Genomic DNA, 14,362 nt, shown 5'->3' with positions numbered 1-14,362 from the left:
GACGAGATAAAAACAGGGAGAATAATGACGATCATCCGGAAGGGGAAGAAAGACACACTATTTTAATGAGACTCCGGGACTAGAAGTAAGGAGAAAGAGGATAAACAGGAGAAAGAAAAGGGAAGAAACAGACACCGCTCAAAGAAGTCGACGAGATTAGAAATAAGGATACGGAGGATAAATAAGAAAATGAGGAAGTACAAGAAAGAAACACTATTCTAAGAAGACAAAGAGACTAGACGTGCAGACAGAGAGGACAGAGAAGGAATGAGGAAGGGGAAGAAATAAACGATGAGAATATGGATGGTGGATGAAGAAAAGGATTACGATGAGGAGGATGACACACGATATAAAAATATGAAACACGAAAAGGCAGACGATGAGAAAAAGAAACAAGAGGGGGGAAGAGAATGAGGGTGATAAAGAACGTAAGGCAGATGGAAAAAGAAAGAGGTAGACAGACACAGACAGATGAAGACAAGGAAGATGAACAACTGAATACGATAGACAGACAGATAGATAAAATGAGGATGAAAAGGCAAAGACAGTCTGATACCTTAATATGAACATGGGCGGAATAAGACGAAATAAAGGAAATAATAATTCTGAAGACAAAGAGTAATGCAAAGATTCGTGGAGGAACATAAGAAGAGCAGCTATTACATGATGAGAGAGAGAGAGAGAGAGAGAGAGAGAGAGAGAGAGAGAGAATCACGGAAATAGGGATGGTTCTCTGCTTGTTAAAAAGCACAAGCACGGAAATTACATGACAGGCCATGCGAGAGTAAAAATAAATAAATAAAGCGAAATATAAACTGACCTAGATGAGAAGGCAATTGGGTTAATGAATGACTGCAGAAGATTGGCTGGGTGGATGAGCGCCTGGATGAGTGAGTTTAATGAATGACGGTGGACGAAAGCTTGAGCGAATAAGAAACTGGATGAATGAGTGGTAGTGGATGCGAAATTGGTTGAATGAATAACTCGGGAACTGAACGATGGTATATGTACAGGACGAATGACTAATAGATAGAGAGATAGATAAATTGATAAATAAACAGACAGACAAACAGACAGATAGATAGATAATGATACAGTACATAGACTGATATGTAACAGATACAAACGGACAGATATACATATAAAATATATACTATAAACATTTGCATATATGCTTTACACAGAAATATGCATACATACAACGCACACGAACACATTTCTCTCTCTCTCTCTCTCTCTCTCTCTCTCTCTCTCTCTCTCTCTCTCTCTCTCTCTCTCTCTCTCTCTCTCTCTCTCTCTCTCTCTCTCTCTCTCTCTCATGGATTGAACTACGTTCACACGCATATACGACAAAAAATTAACTGACATTTTCCGTACGTTAAAGAAAACAAAATAATGAAAGCTAGAAAAAGTGCACAGGCTTCCTACTTCCTGGTAAGAAGATCCCCCCCTTTCCCTCTCCCTCACACTGTCCCTTCTCCCCCTTCCTCCTCTCTCCCCTTCCCCACTCCCCCTCTCCCTCCCACATTCACGTCCCTTCTTCCCCTTCCTCCCACCTCCTCTTCCCCTCTCCCCTTCTCTCCCCTCCCCCCTCCTCCTCGCCCTTCTCTTCTATCTCCCCTTACCCCTTTACCCCTTCCTTCCCACCTCCACTTCCCCTTTCGCCTTCCCTCCCCCCCCTTCCTCTCTCCCCTTTTCCTTCTACCTTACCTCTCCCTCTCACCTACTTCCCACCTCCCCTTCCCCTCTTCCCCACCTCCCACTACACCTTCCCTTCTTTCCCTCCACCCAACCTCCCCTTCCCCTCCCTCCCTTCCCCCAGCCGCTTATTTCTCTTCCTTTCCCCCTTCCATCCTCCCTTTACCCTTCCCTTCTTTTTCCCCCTCCTTCCCTATCTCCCTTCTCCACCTCATCTACCCTCTTCACCTCCCTCCCCTCCCCCCTTTCCCCTTCCTCTCCTCTTTTTTCCTCTCTCTCTTCCTCTTTGCTCCTCCTGACACACGCTGACATGGAAGGAAAGAGTAATAATAATAATAATAATAATAATAATAATAATAATAATAATAATACCGGTACTGTTATACTACTACTACTACTACTAATAATAATAATAATAATAATAATAATAATATTATTATTATTATTATAACAACAACAACTAAAAAGCACTTGGAGAGCACATCTTCACCAAAGCCAAAATCTGAGATTTATTAGTGTATCCCAAACGAATTCTACGGTCATAGTCTGCCCTATTACAAATCTTACAGAGCGCATACCTCCGACAACGCCAAGAAAACTTATGATTTATTCCTACATCAAGATCCATCTCAACATCTAATAAACACTTCCTTGACCCACTGCCCACTAATCCACCGGATTTCACTGAAAACCGATACTTACTTTTTGATATATCTTGTTTCAGACAGAAAAAATGACAGACACGGATGCATACATAACCTCCATCCAACTTCGTTGGTGAAGGTAATAATAACACAGTAATGTGAAGAGGAGGAGGTGGTTAAAGAGAAGCAAGTGAACAGACACATAGACAGAGGCAGACAGCTAGACAGACACTGAGAGAGAGAGAGAGAGAGAGAGAATCCCTACTTCCCTCATGCCTATTGCCTCATTACACACACATTCTCTCTCTCTCTCTCTCTCTGTAAGTTGCCCTGAGGCACAGCAGTCACGTCCAGGCTGTCATGTTGGTATGGTACAAGAACTTAGACGGAGTTTTGTGTGTAATTGTGTGTGCAAGAGATTGTCCTTTTAGAGCACACATTTCCCAGTGTGTGTGTGTGTGTGTGTGTGTGTGTGTGTGTGTGTGTGTGTGTGTGTGTGTGTGTAATATTTACATCACTAATGATCTAATACAGTAGTATAAGTAGTATTGAATCTACAATATACGTTCTTTCTCTCCCTCCCCCCCTCTCTCTCTCTCTCTCTCTCTCTCTCTCTCTCTCACACACACACACACACACACACACACACACACACACACACACACACACACACACACACACACACACACACACACACACACACGGACTACTGCTCGACCCCGTGTCCTGTTAAAAGTGGTCTGAACAAAGGAACCTCTGCGCTTTTCTGTCCTCACTTCGTATCGACTTCTTCCATGACACACCTTATTCCTTCATACGGTTCCCTACCTTGTCCCTTCTCCTTGGTCTAACTCTTTTTCTGACCCCTTTAATCTTCCACACCAATCCAATCTCTCTCTCACTATATACATGCACATCTATACAAATATACAGAACCATATATGTACAGTTCCATTCATACACGAGCAGAAAAATATTCGCACATACGCACAGCTGCACTGAACCACAATGTTACGATTACCTGCACACACACACACACACACACACACACACACACACACACACACACACACACACACACACACACACCTAATGAAGAGCAGCGAGGAAACGGTGAGTACATGAGGTCAGTGCTACAGGAAAGTTAATATTGTTGAGTGACACAGACCATCAGAGGCCACCCCTAAGACCCAACCCTTTTTCGCCAGCACGCACTGGCAGTAGTGGCAAAGACTGCACCAAAGGTAATAGTGTCCAGTAGGTTTCAGAATGTGAAGGGGTGTGTGACGTAGGTGTGACGGCAATGCCATCTGGCGGGTTTCAGACCACACTGTGTGTTCTCTACCTAATAAAATTGGAAAGTGTAGGAGTCGACGTGATACACACACACACAAACACACACACACACACACACACACACACACACACACACACACACACATATATATATATATATATATATATATATATATATATATATATATATATATATATATATACTGTATAATCAAACAGTTAGATAGTTATGTATATATAACGTGAGTTGTTGAAACTGAAGAATTTGATTCATCATGCATACGGAGCCAGTACCCAATTCCAGTAATGACCTAAAGCTAACTTAAAATCCTCATTATACGAATAACGGTCATGTGATGATGTCATGCTTTGCTAAGGCCTTTTTGAAAAAAAAAAAAAGTTTCAGTAGTTTTAATGTATTAATTGAGCAAACTATGATACTAATAAACATTACAGCGATTTGCTTCTCAATATATGTATGTTGACATCTTGTTATGGACGAGCGGCGAGAAACAAACGTCTGATTATATGAGAGGTAAAAATAATGCATTAAAAATACCGAAACTCCGCCGAAAGTTCTTTACAACAAAGCATGTGTTTCCGCTCCACCTCCCACCGTCATAATCGCCACTCGTATAACCACACTTTTGACTAGGCTATACTTCGTTCCGCCAGTGATGACAAAGATGTATACCAAGAATGCACTACGCCAGTTTTAACAGCTTTCTCACAGTTCATGTTGTAATAAAGACACAAGAGACAAGCTATCATAGCCTCCAACACTTTCCAAACATTTTACCCCTTCAGTCCAACGGCGTGATTTATTATTTCCTGCTACCTCCAGATGATTTTATTCAGCTATGGGAAAACTTCGGGTAGTAAAAAAGCGAAAAATCCCTCCACTGCTAATTAATAGTTCTTGAAGACAGCTAGAATAAAAAGAACATGACGCTAAGTACTGTGCTAAGCAGATGCACGGACCTAAGCCGTAATATAATGCTTCCCGAAAGTCGCTATGTCAACGGGAGTGAAGCACTTCATTTTCCGGGAAAAAAAAAAAAAAAAAAAAACGTCAGTGGGTGACAGATGGACAGGACAGCCCCTAGCTATGCCCCTACACCTACTCGCAAGAAATACGTCATCCGTCTGAAAGGCCCAAGATTCAGAGCAGGGAACCCGGCTTGACACACGCCAGACTGCATACCCGCCACACTCATACTACATCATTCCAAGGAAAACGAATGGAATGGAGACTCCCATCCTTCCTACACCCTTTGTTGGTAGTCAATGACACACACACACACACACACACACACACACACACACACACACACACACACACACACACACACACACACCAGGCTGATCCTCTTCCAGGCAATTAACGTACTCAGAATTATACCTTGGTTATCGGCAAACTATGTTATCCCGGGTAGTTCTTGTCGTCGTAGTAATCATCAATATACGAACTCTGATTTACACTAGAAAATGGCGGGGTTAAAACAGAAAAATACAAACACATACAAAAAAAACATATACACACAAACTTAAGCACTGAGACATTAAAAAAGGCATAAAAATCTCATGTATTTTATTGTCAATATTAAGAAATACACATTTCACTTAACCAATAATACTAGTAATAATTATAACTGCACAAAGAAAATACAGAATCCACCCATATCTACAAAATTTATGGATACAAAATGAAAAGATACACAGGCATTTAAATATCAAATTAAAAACATTATAACAGCACATACCGTTACAAGTTTCGCATACCCGGATGAACCAAGCACTTAATTACACTTGGTAGCGCTGTCCATACTGGGTTATATAAAGTAAAATAAGAGGTAGGTGAGGGAGAGGGTATGTGAGAAATGGAAAGGGAAGAGTTATGAGGGGAGGGAGAGGACAGGAGAGAGAAGGAATAACAAAAGGCGACGAGGGATCAAACAGATATGACCAAATAAAGCGAAAGGGGGAATGAGACAAGGACTACGAGAAACATCATGTGAAGAAGTAAACGAGGTACAAAAAAAAAAAATAAATAAATAAAAGTAAGGCAACACAGAGGAAAAAAAGATGAAAACAGTAAAAACAGAAATGAAAAATAATGGAAGTAATTAAACAAAGATAAAATGAATATAACATAAAATAAATGAAAAGAGGAAACAACAGGAACACACACACGAAAAAAAAAAAGGACGAAAGGAGTAGGAATAACAGAAAAGAAAATTATTGGAGGGAAAGACACGGAAAGAGCAAATGTAGATTAGACAAGAATTATTTAAAAAGAGGGAACAGAACAAGCACGCACGCGCGCACACACACACACACACACACACACACACACACACACACACACACACACACACACACACACACACACACACAAGGAAAGAAAGAATGGGGTAAAGGAAACAGAAAAGAAAAACAGTGGAGGGAAACACAGATGGCTTAAAGAAAACAAAAGAAAAACAGTGGAGGGAAAACACAGATGGCTCAAATAAAGATAACACAAAATAAACACGAAGGAACAGACCAAGAGGGACACCAAACATTCTCGGGTAACGCCTCCCTCCACTCCACCTGCGAGCCAGCCAGCGTGCCAGTAGCGAGTCTTCGCTGAATTACATTTCCTAGGACGAGCAACGAAAAAGGAGAGAGAGGCAGCCTGTTCTTGTTCGTCATACGCGGAAAAACGGCGCGAAGTTTGCGACTTGGTCACAACATTTTCCCGTGTTTTGGGACTGGGTAAGAGATTTTTTTTTTTTCTGCGAGCGCGAGAGAAAAAAGGAGAAAAGAGGAGGAAAGGAAAGAAAGGAAGGATGGTAAAAGAGGAAAGGAGGCAGAGAAAACTAGATAAAACAAGAAAGGAGAGGAGTTAGGATGACAGAAGATGCAAGGTAAAAGAGGGGTAAGGAAGGCGGTGGAAAAGTTAGAGTGAATATTTTCTGGGAGAGAGAGAGAGAGAGAGAGAGAGAGAGAGAGAGAGAGAGAGAATGGAGATAAGATTCGATACGAAGCCTCCAATTTTTCCTTTTCTCTCAGTCTTGCTTAATAAATAAAACAATTCATTTCTGCTGCTTTTTAACGCCACTCTCCATTTTAATATTCATCAGTTCTTTATTCACACATCCCTTCACTTTTGTTTCTTGGGACCCTTTTTATTATTCTTTTTCTTCCTTATCAATGCTGATTTATAACCCTTTCGTTGTTCATCTCTACGGTAATATGTAGAAATACGTGCCCTCATAATGAAAGGGTAACAGCAAAGCAACTGGCCTTTCTCCATCTACACATTCTTTTTTCTTTTAAGAGCTTTCCGCCCGCAATCATCACATCACTTCATCACTCACACTTTCTCACCCGTATCATCACCAGCGCTTGCTCACTCACCGAAAATTAAGAAAAAAAAAAAAGTGAGCAACGAGTTTCCCCCCAGTTTCACTATTTTTTAATAACCAGACGCAACTTTCATTTTTTCAAGGTATAAAATTCTTTACTCATTTTTCACACTTTAACGATTTTTTGATGAGCATTTTCTTAACTTTGAAAGATTTACAGTATATCAGTTTTTTTTTTTTTTTTTTTTGCATGTTTTTCTCACCTTCTTTGGTAGACATTTTCCTTTCGTAATTTTGGAGAAATTTTGATTTTCTTTTTCTTTTCTGCTCTGTTCTTGTAGACATTCTTCATAAATGAACACTATCCTCATCTTTTTCTGAGAGATTTTTCGACTTTTTAATTTTCATTTTTTTATTATATATAGCTGCATCAGTTTTTTGTCATTTTTTGAGATTTTTCATATACCACAGATTTTCTCTAAGTTTTGGAGGGAGCTTTTTTAAAGAATGTTCGATATTTTTTTTTTTCACCCACTGCATACGAATTCGGTACCTCACTCACCTGCCCCTCCATGTTTCGTAGCTTGATTCACCCACTGAGTCATCGAATATACACTAAAAAATGCGACTGAGAGAGAGAGAGAGAGAGAGAGAGCAAGCGTTGTCACCAAAAATGATACGTGAAGTGAAGCTAATTTATTTCACGCAAAAATCTAAATTTATGCATGAACTTAGGACTACATTCAGTATTATCATAGTCTTAACTGTATATCACTACACCTTTCGTGATTACCAAAGGTGACAATTTATGCAGTGCGTGGATAAGCAGACACTGCAGTAGTGCAAAAATATTAGTTCTAAAATGTACTTGTCAGAGTATTAAAGGATAAGCAGCTCATAAAGGAAGTATTAGCAGCAGTAGCTGTAGCAGCAGCAACAATGGTAGTAGTTGCAGCGTTTAGCAGTGCAGAAGTAACCCTGGTACAGTAGTAAAGTAGTAAGAGTAATATAACTGCAGAGGTATTAGTAATAGCAACAACAGTAATGACTGCTGTGCCAGCAATTATTTAGGGACAGTTGTAAATCCAAAGTAGTAGCGAAAATAAATCAACAGTACAAATATTTGCAGTAGTACTCGTAAGGACTGCGAAGGTAGGAGTGTTAACATAAGTTGTACTAGAATGTAGTAACGACTGAAACAGCTGTACTATTATAAGTCGCAGCAGTGAACAACAGCAGTAGTAGCACTGGTAGTACTGCTTTAGCATTTGTAGTAGTAATGGCAGTAGTCGTAGCAGAAGTAATAGTAGTAGCAGTTGTAGTAAAAATAGTAGTGTATTGTAAGAGAATGTGGGGTGGGTAGCTATAGTGTGGAGGCCTCCTCCACTGCCACCATCACCACCACTACAACGTTAGTCAGAAGCAAGCCTTGTCCCAGACACTCATTCCTCCACCTTCTCTCCCTCCCCCTCTCTCCCCAATTCTTCTCTCCTGCCTCTCCCCCTCACTACCTCTCCTCTCTCTTCAATTTCTCTCTGTCTCACTTTCTCCGATCTTTTTCTTTCCCATCTCATTCATCCTCTCTCCCTCCTTATCACGTTTGACACATTTTCTGTCCCTCCTTCGCAATCTCTTATTTTCCTTTTTTTAAACACTCTCTCTCTCTCTCTCTCTCTCATCCCTCATCCATCCCCTCCCTTCCCCCATCCATCCCCCCCCTTCCCCCATCCCCTTCTCATTTTGCACCCCCTCTTCCTGTCACTAAATGTGCCTGACTCAAGAAACCTCAAAAGGCTCAAGCAAGTGTGGGAGTTCTTGGCTTAAACACACACACACACACACACACACATACACACACACACACACACACACACACACACACACACACACAAATCAATACCAGTCACACACAAATATATACATACAAGAAGACATATAAACACAGTATATACACCAGTCCTTAACCAGAGAGAGAGAGAGAGAGAGAGAGAGAGGGGGGGGGAGGCCGGAAGGAGTAAAAAGGAGAAAAGGATAAATTAAGAAAGCCAAATGGATGAGAATGGAGACAAAAAAAAAAAAAAAAAGAGGGGATAAAAGACGAGAAGACGAAAAAGAAAGGAAGAGGAATGGAGAAGACCGGAAAAGAGGATTGGGAAAGAGAAGGAAGCAGAGGGGAAGGAAATGGAAGGGATGGAAAGGGAATAAAAGGGAAGGGAAGGGAAGGGGTAGACAGAGAGAGAGAGAGAGAGAGAGAGAGAGAGAGAGAGAAAGCACGGACCACATCAATAAAACAATACTCAACACAGTCCCCACTGTAAAGTTTCTAAAATTCAACCACAGAGACGTCTCCACACACACACACACACACACACACACACACACACACACACACACACACACACACACACACAGAACCATAAATCAACCCCAGTAACAAACAAGGCACCTGGTATGGGTGATGAATTACCCAATAAACCCATTTTCCTTCCATTCTATCTACTGTCTCTATCTATCTATCTATCTGTCACTTCAATCTGTCACTATCACAGTTCTTTTAGCCTATATACCAACGTGTCTGTTCGTTTATCAGTTAATTATCTATCTGTCTCTTCATTCATTCACCTATCCACCTATCCATCCACCCATCAATCCATCTCATTGTATCTATCTGCTATTAGTCAGTAAATAACATCATTATCTCCGTTTACCTGTATCTATCTGTCAATCCATCCACTTATCTAATCACCCACTCATCCACACAACAATCCATTTACTTGTATCTATCTGGTAATCAATGTCAGTCTCAATCCATCCGTCTACGCACAAACTTACCTGTCCGTCTACTTACTAACAATCTATCCGTCATTTCTTCCATTCACCTATTCATCCATCCATCCATCCACCCATCAGCCTATGTGCCTCTCTCCCCCCCCCCCTTTTTCTCTTGCCAGCCACTCTCCTCCTCTCTCCTCAATCATGCATATCCTGTCTCAAATGCAAGCCTTTATTCCCTCAAATTTCTTCCTCCTGTCACTGCATCTTAATTTATTTCCTTATACGACGACTTAACCCTAATACATTTTTTTTTTTCGTATATACTATAGGGTCATATTCCTAGTGGTTTCGGAGATTTCGTGACACCTCTTCCATAGCGATTCATTCAATACACTACACCTCAGTATCCTCTTGTTTGTTATAGATGCAAATTGTGTCGATATTACAAGATTTAATAACACACAAGAGAATGCTATGGTGTAATATGCAAAATAAACAGCTAAGGAAACGGTGCTACAAAATTTCTTATCCCAATTAGAATACAACCCCTATTCCAGCGACCTTTAAGACACTCCAGCTAAACCATCTCAAGTATATATATATATATATATATATATATATATATATATATATATATATATATATATATATATATCAATACATGGTGGTCCAAAAATAGCACTCCACTTGAAACTCGGCTTAGTCTGCTGGTGTAAGCATGGGGGTGACAGGGAGTAAAAAAGGAATAAATGATGCAGAGCTGACACTGAAAACGCTGATTGAGCCGTCCCCGCAATACACGAGATTTCGCACAGCTGAGTGGACGAGAAGTGTTATATATGGACCACCCTGTATATCAATCTCTCTCTTCCTCTAACTGATTGTTATTCTGCGCAGTATTGGCCTCCTGTTTTCAAGAGGTTAATGATGGCTATATATAACTCCTCAAGTTCGAAAAGTATAGCATAACCTAAAACGACATAGTACTGAACGGGTTATGGATGAACTCTCGTAGTGTGGGGGATTAGAAACGGCCTCCATTAACCCCTTCGCTATGATGAAGATTTTCGTACATAAGTCTTGATGATGAAAGTCAGTACAACCAAATCAAACACATCCCTGACCAAGTATAGCATATTATATCTATGTATTCCCTAATTCAGGAGAGCACATCACTTCATTGTTGCCTAATTCGGTATAATACATCACTCCAATCATTACTGCCTAAATCAGTACAGCGCATTCCACCCTTACCTGACAGCATGGCAGGTGTTGTGGGCAAATAACAGTAAGGGTTGGAAAAAAAAAAAAAAAACATCATTTACCCCAGAAATGCCAAACTCACTGCATTCTCGGATGAACACAGTTTAATACATACAGTGCACCTCTCCCTTATCTAATAGTACTGAAGGTATGGTATAATGGTAACAGCTGAGCCAGAACGGAGCCACCATCTACCTCAGTACCATCTAATTCAGTACAGTACTACTCTTGAATTTAAAGTGCCCAGAACTATTCATATGGAAGAATTATACCAACATATTCAGTTTACGTATGCTCGTATAATTTTTCCTTCACTACAACACCTCTCTCCTAACCTTACCTGAAAGTACTGCAGGTGTGACGTACAGGTAACAGTTGCGCCGGAGCGGAACTGTTACTTACCTTGAAGTGAAAGAGATACCAACACCAGCACCATCTCCCGCATACTCACCTGTTAATCGAAAGAAAGAAAAGAGGTAAATATATGCGAGTGAAGAAAGTAGCTGCATATTAATATACATTAGGAGTTATCGGCACTACATGAAGAAACTTACTTTTGAAATACCATACCTTACCACACATAAATGATAAGCACAGTACTAAAAATCGACAGAAAGCCTTTTATATTTTTACAGACTAAAATACAGACTTTGGAAATTATTACTGCCCACTAGAGCATCCCACCATTCCGATATATCGAATGGAAACACAGACACACACACACACACACACACACACACACACACACAGAACCTCTAACTTAATTTCTGAGCACAATAGAGCAATCAATGAGGTCGAGAAAAAACGCGAGTAATTATCATCAGAACGGTAATCTTGACAGTGATCCAAACAATAGTTAATCTCCATGACTCACACTTCCTCCACAATCAAACTAAGAAAGAGTGGAAGCAGATGGCCAAAGAAAAAAAAAAGGGGGGGGGAATTTAATATAAACAAACGGCATAAAAATATAACTCTCTCTCTCTCTCTCTCTCTCATTAAAGATAATAACCAATCACTTCCTCTTCCGCTCAACCTACAAATGATGGATGATGGATGGATGTGAACCTTCCATAACCTCTAACAGTCTCTAACCGCAGTCATTACCACAAAACAAAGCTAAACTATGACTTCCTTTTACACCAACGCCATAATCACTTCCCCTATGCAGTATCTTACAAGGCGCCACTTTGATTCTTATTCAGACTAAAGGCAGATATTATTTAGCTGGTGGAATATTCTAATATGCAAAGACTAAAGTAACACTGAAATAACAGTCATTATTGTAAAATTTAAGCTTCCCTTGCCGCTCATCCCGCTCTAATTTAACCAACACTACCAGTCTCTCCCTCTCTCTCTCTCTCTCTTCTCTCTCAACTACGCCTAAGATGATGGATGCTTCGTGTGGACCTGAGGTAGCAAAACACTGCCGCCAGACTTTCTCCCTAATAAGCGAAACGAGCAGACAAGTAGCGATTAGGCCTACCAGAACAATGTGCTGCGTTTTCTCCGCTCTGTATTGCTGGCCTATTGAACGGGTGATGTTGCTGAACTCTGACCTGACTGAATAATATGTCACTTTCACGCAACAGAGACTGACTGGAATGTATTGAATGAAAATTTATACTGTACATTGAAATGAAAGTACAAAGTACAATGAACTGACTGACTGATCGAGAGAGAGAGAGAGAGAATATGCCAACACTTGAATTAGCAACTTCAAGTGGAAAAAAATTACACCGTATACTGACACTGTTAGTGTGAGGAACTGAAGATTATATTTCGACAGTGAAAAAAAAAAAATAGAAAAAGAAAAGAAAAGAAATTTAAACTCTGATAAGACTCTACACTACTTAATCATTGCCAAGAAGTTAAATTAATTGGATACAAAGATATTTCCACTAAGAGGCCACCAAGAGCGAATGTTAACCCTAGGCTGTCGCTGTGAGTTGAGGAACTGTAATTACTAAAGATGGACAAGAACGACGTTACGGCGGGAGAGGGAAACTCAATCCCACCAAGTCACCCCTGAAATTCATAACCTCGTTTTCTCTAATGCACTTTGTTTACTTCTGCTCACATGCTTTGAGAAACTGACGGAGGATGACGAGAGTAAAATGCCGAAGGAAACAGGAGGAATGGTGTAATGATACATGAAATGCGGCGGCTTGAGGTAATTACCAGAAATGGGTTGCGAATGGAGGTACTGACTAATTATATCAATATGAAGATTAACACGATACACACAATTTGGAATATTTGTTCGATTCTCTGCGCGGGTAACGACTTAAGGAAGTTCTCCAGTCTTGCATTAATAAATAAAATATATTGTCAGTTATACCCATTTTATTATTATAGGCTGACCTACACCTTACTTCTGAGGATGATTTATTGGTAAAACAACCCAACTGGCAAAAAATCTAAGTTACGTGTTCTTTGCATATTTCCTGTATATCCGATTCAGGCGACAAACTAGTCAGTTCCCCGAGACCCAGTAGCCTAATCCTCCCAACAGCAAGAAATGGTGTCACACATCATTCTTGAGTACTAACATTGTAATGTCCGTAACTACTCATTCACGACTGGTGTGACAGTAATAGTGATGCTTTTATGATACATCAGAAAACTTTTGTGGAAGATAGTTACGGCTTTGACGAAACTCAAGTCACAAACTGATCCCTGCCCCCTCCTCCTCCTCCTCCTCCTACTACTACTACCACCACTACTGCTACTGCTACTGCTGCTGCTACTACTACTACTTCTGCTGCTGCTGCTAACACCTCTACTACAACAGCACAACCAACACTCATACTACCCGCTTATGCACTATCGGTCACGGAGCAGTAAACAGGGCATTAAGGACCATTTGTATGCCATATGGTAGTACGATAATTGTATGCATTTGTGTACGTGTGTGCGCCTATGAAATATTCGTATGTACAGTATGTTATTTGGCAGTGTGTGTGTGTGTGTGTGTGTGTGTGTGTGTGTGTGTGTGTGTGTGTACTGTTCATTTTAATGTTTAGAAGTGCATAGGTGAACGCAGGTATGTATACACAAGCACGCACACAACACATTAAAGAGCATAACTTGTAATCAAAACACTCTCAAACACAAAAATACACATAACAACCAGAAAATACATAGAATATTACAAACACAGTACAACAAAGAAAACATAATGAAAAGAAAAACAGCAAAAGGCACACACCACAATACACACATAAAAGCATTCTCTCTCTCTCTCTCTCTCTCTCCGCAAGCTGAGAGAAGTGTAAATCAAAGTAGTAATATAAAGCTCCTAAAGGCTTCCTGTATTTTGCTATAATGATGTGA

The 14,362-nt window shown here is 40.3% G+C and overlaps 1 protein-coding gene across 1 annotated transcript in view; it reads right to left on the bottom strand.

The window, feature by feature from the left end:
• Positions 1–14,362, bottom strand: part of Lrrk (Leucine-rich repeat kinase) — a 540,691-nt gene that overhangs the window by 299,305 nt on the left and 227,024 nt on the right. The window lies entirely within an intron of this gene.

The sequence above is a fragment of the Coenobita brevimanus genome, chromosome 14, assembly GCF_032717465.1.
Source record: "Coenobita brevimanus isolate Jiangsu-jjx chromosome 14, ASM3271746v2, whole genome shotgun sequence".
Classification (NCBI taxonomy): Eukaryota; Metazoa; Arthropoda; class Malacostraca; order Decapoda; family Coenobitidae; genus Coenobita; species Coenobita brevimanus.
The sequence above is the reverse complement of the archived record's forward strand: the minus strand, read 5'-3'. Positions and strand labels throughout refer to the sequence as shown.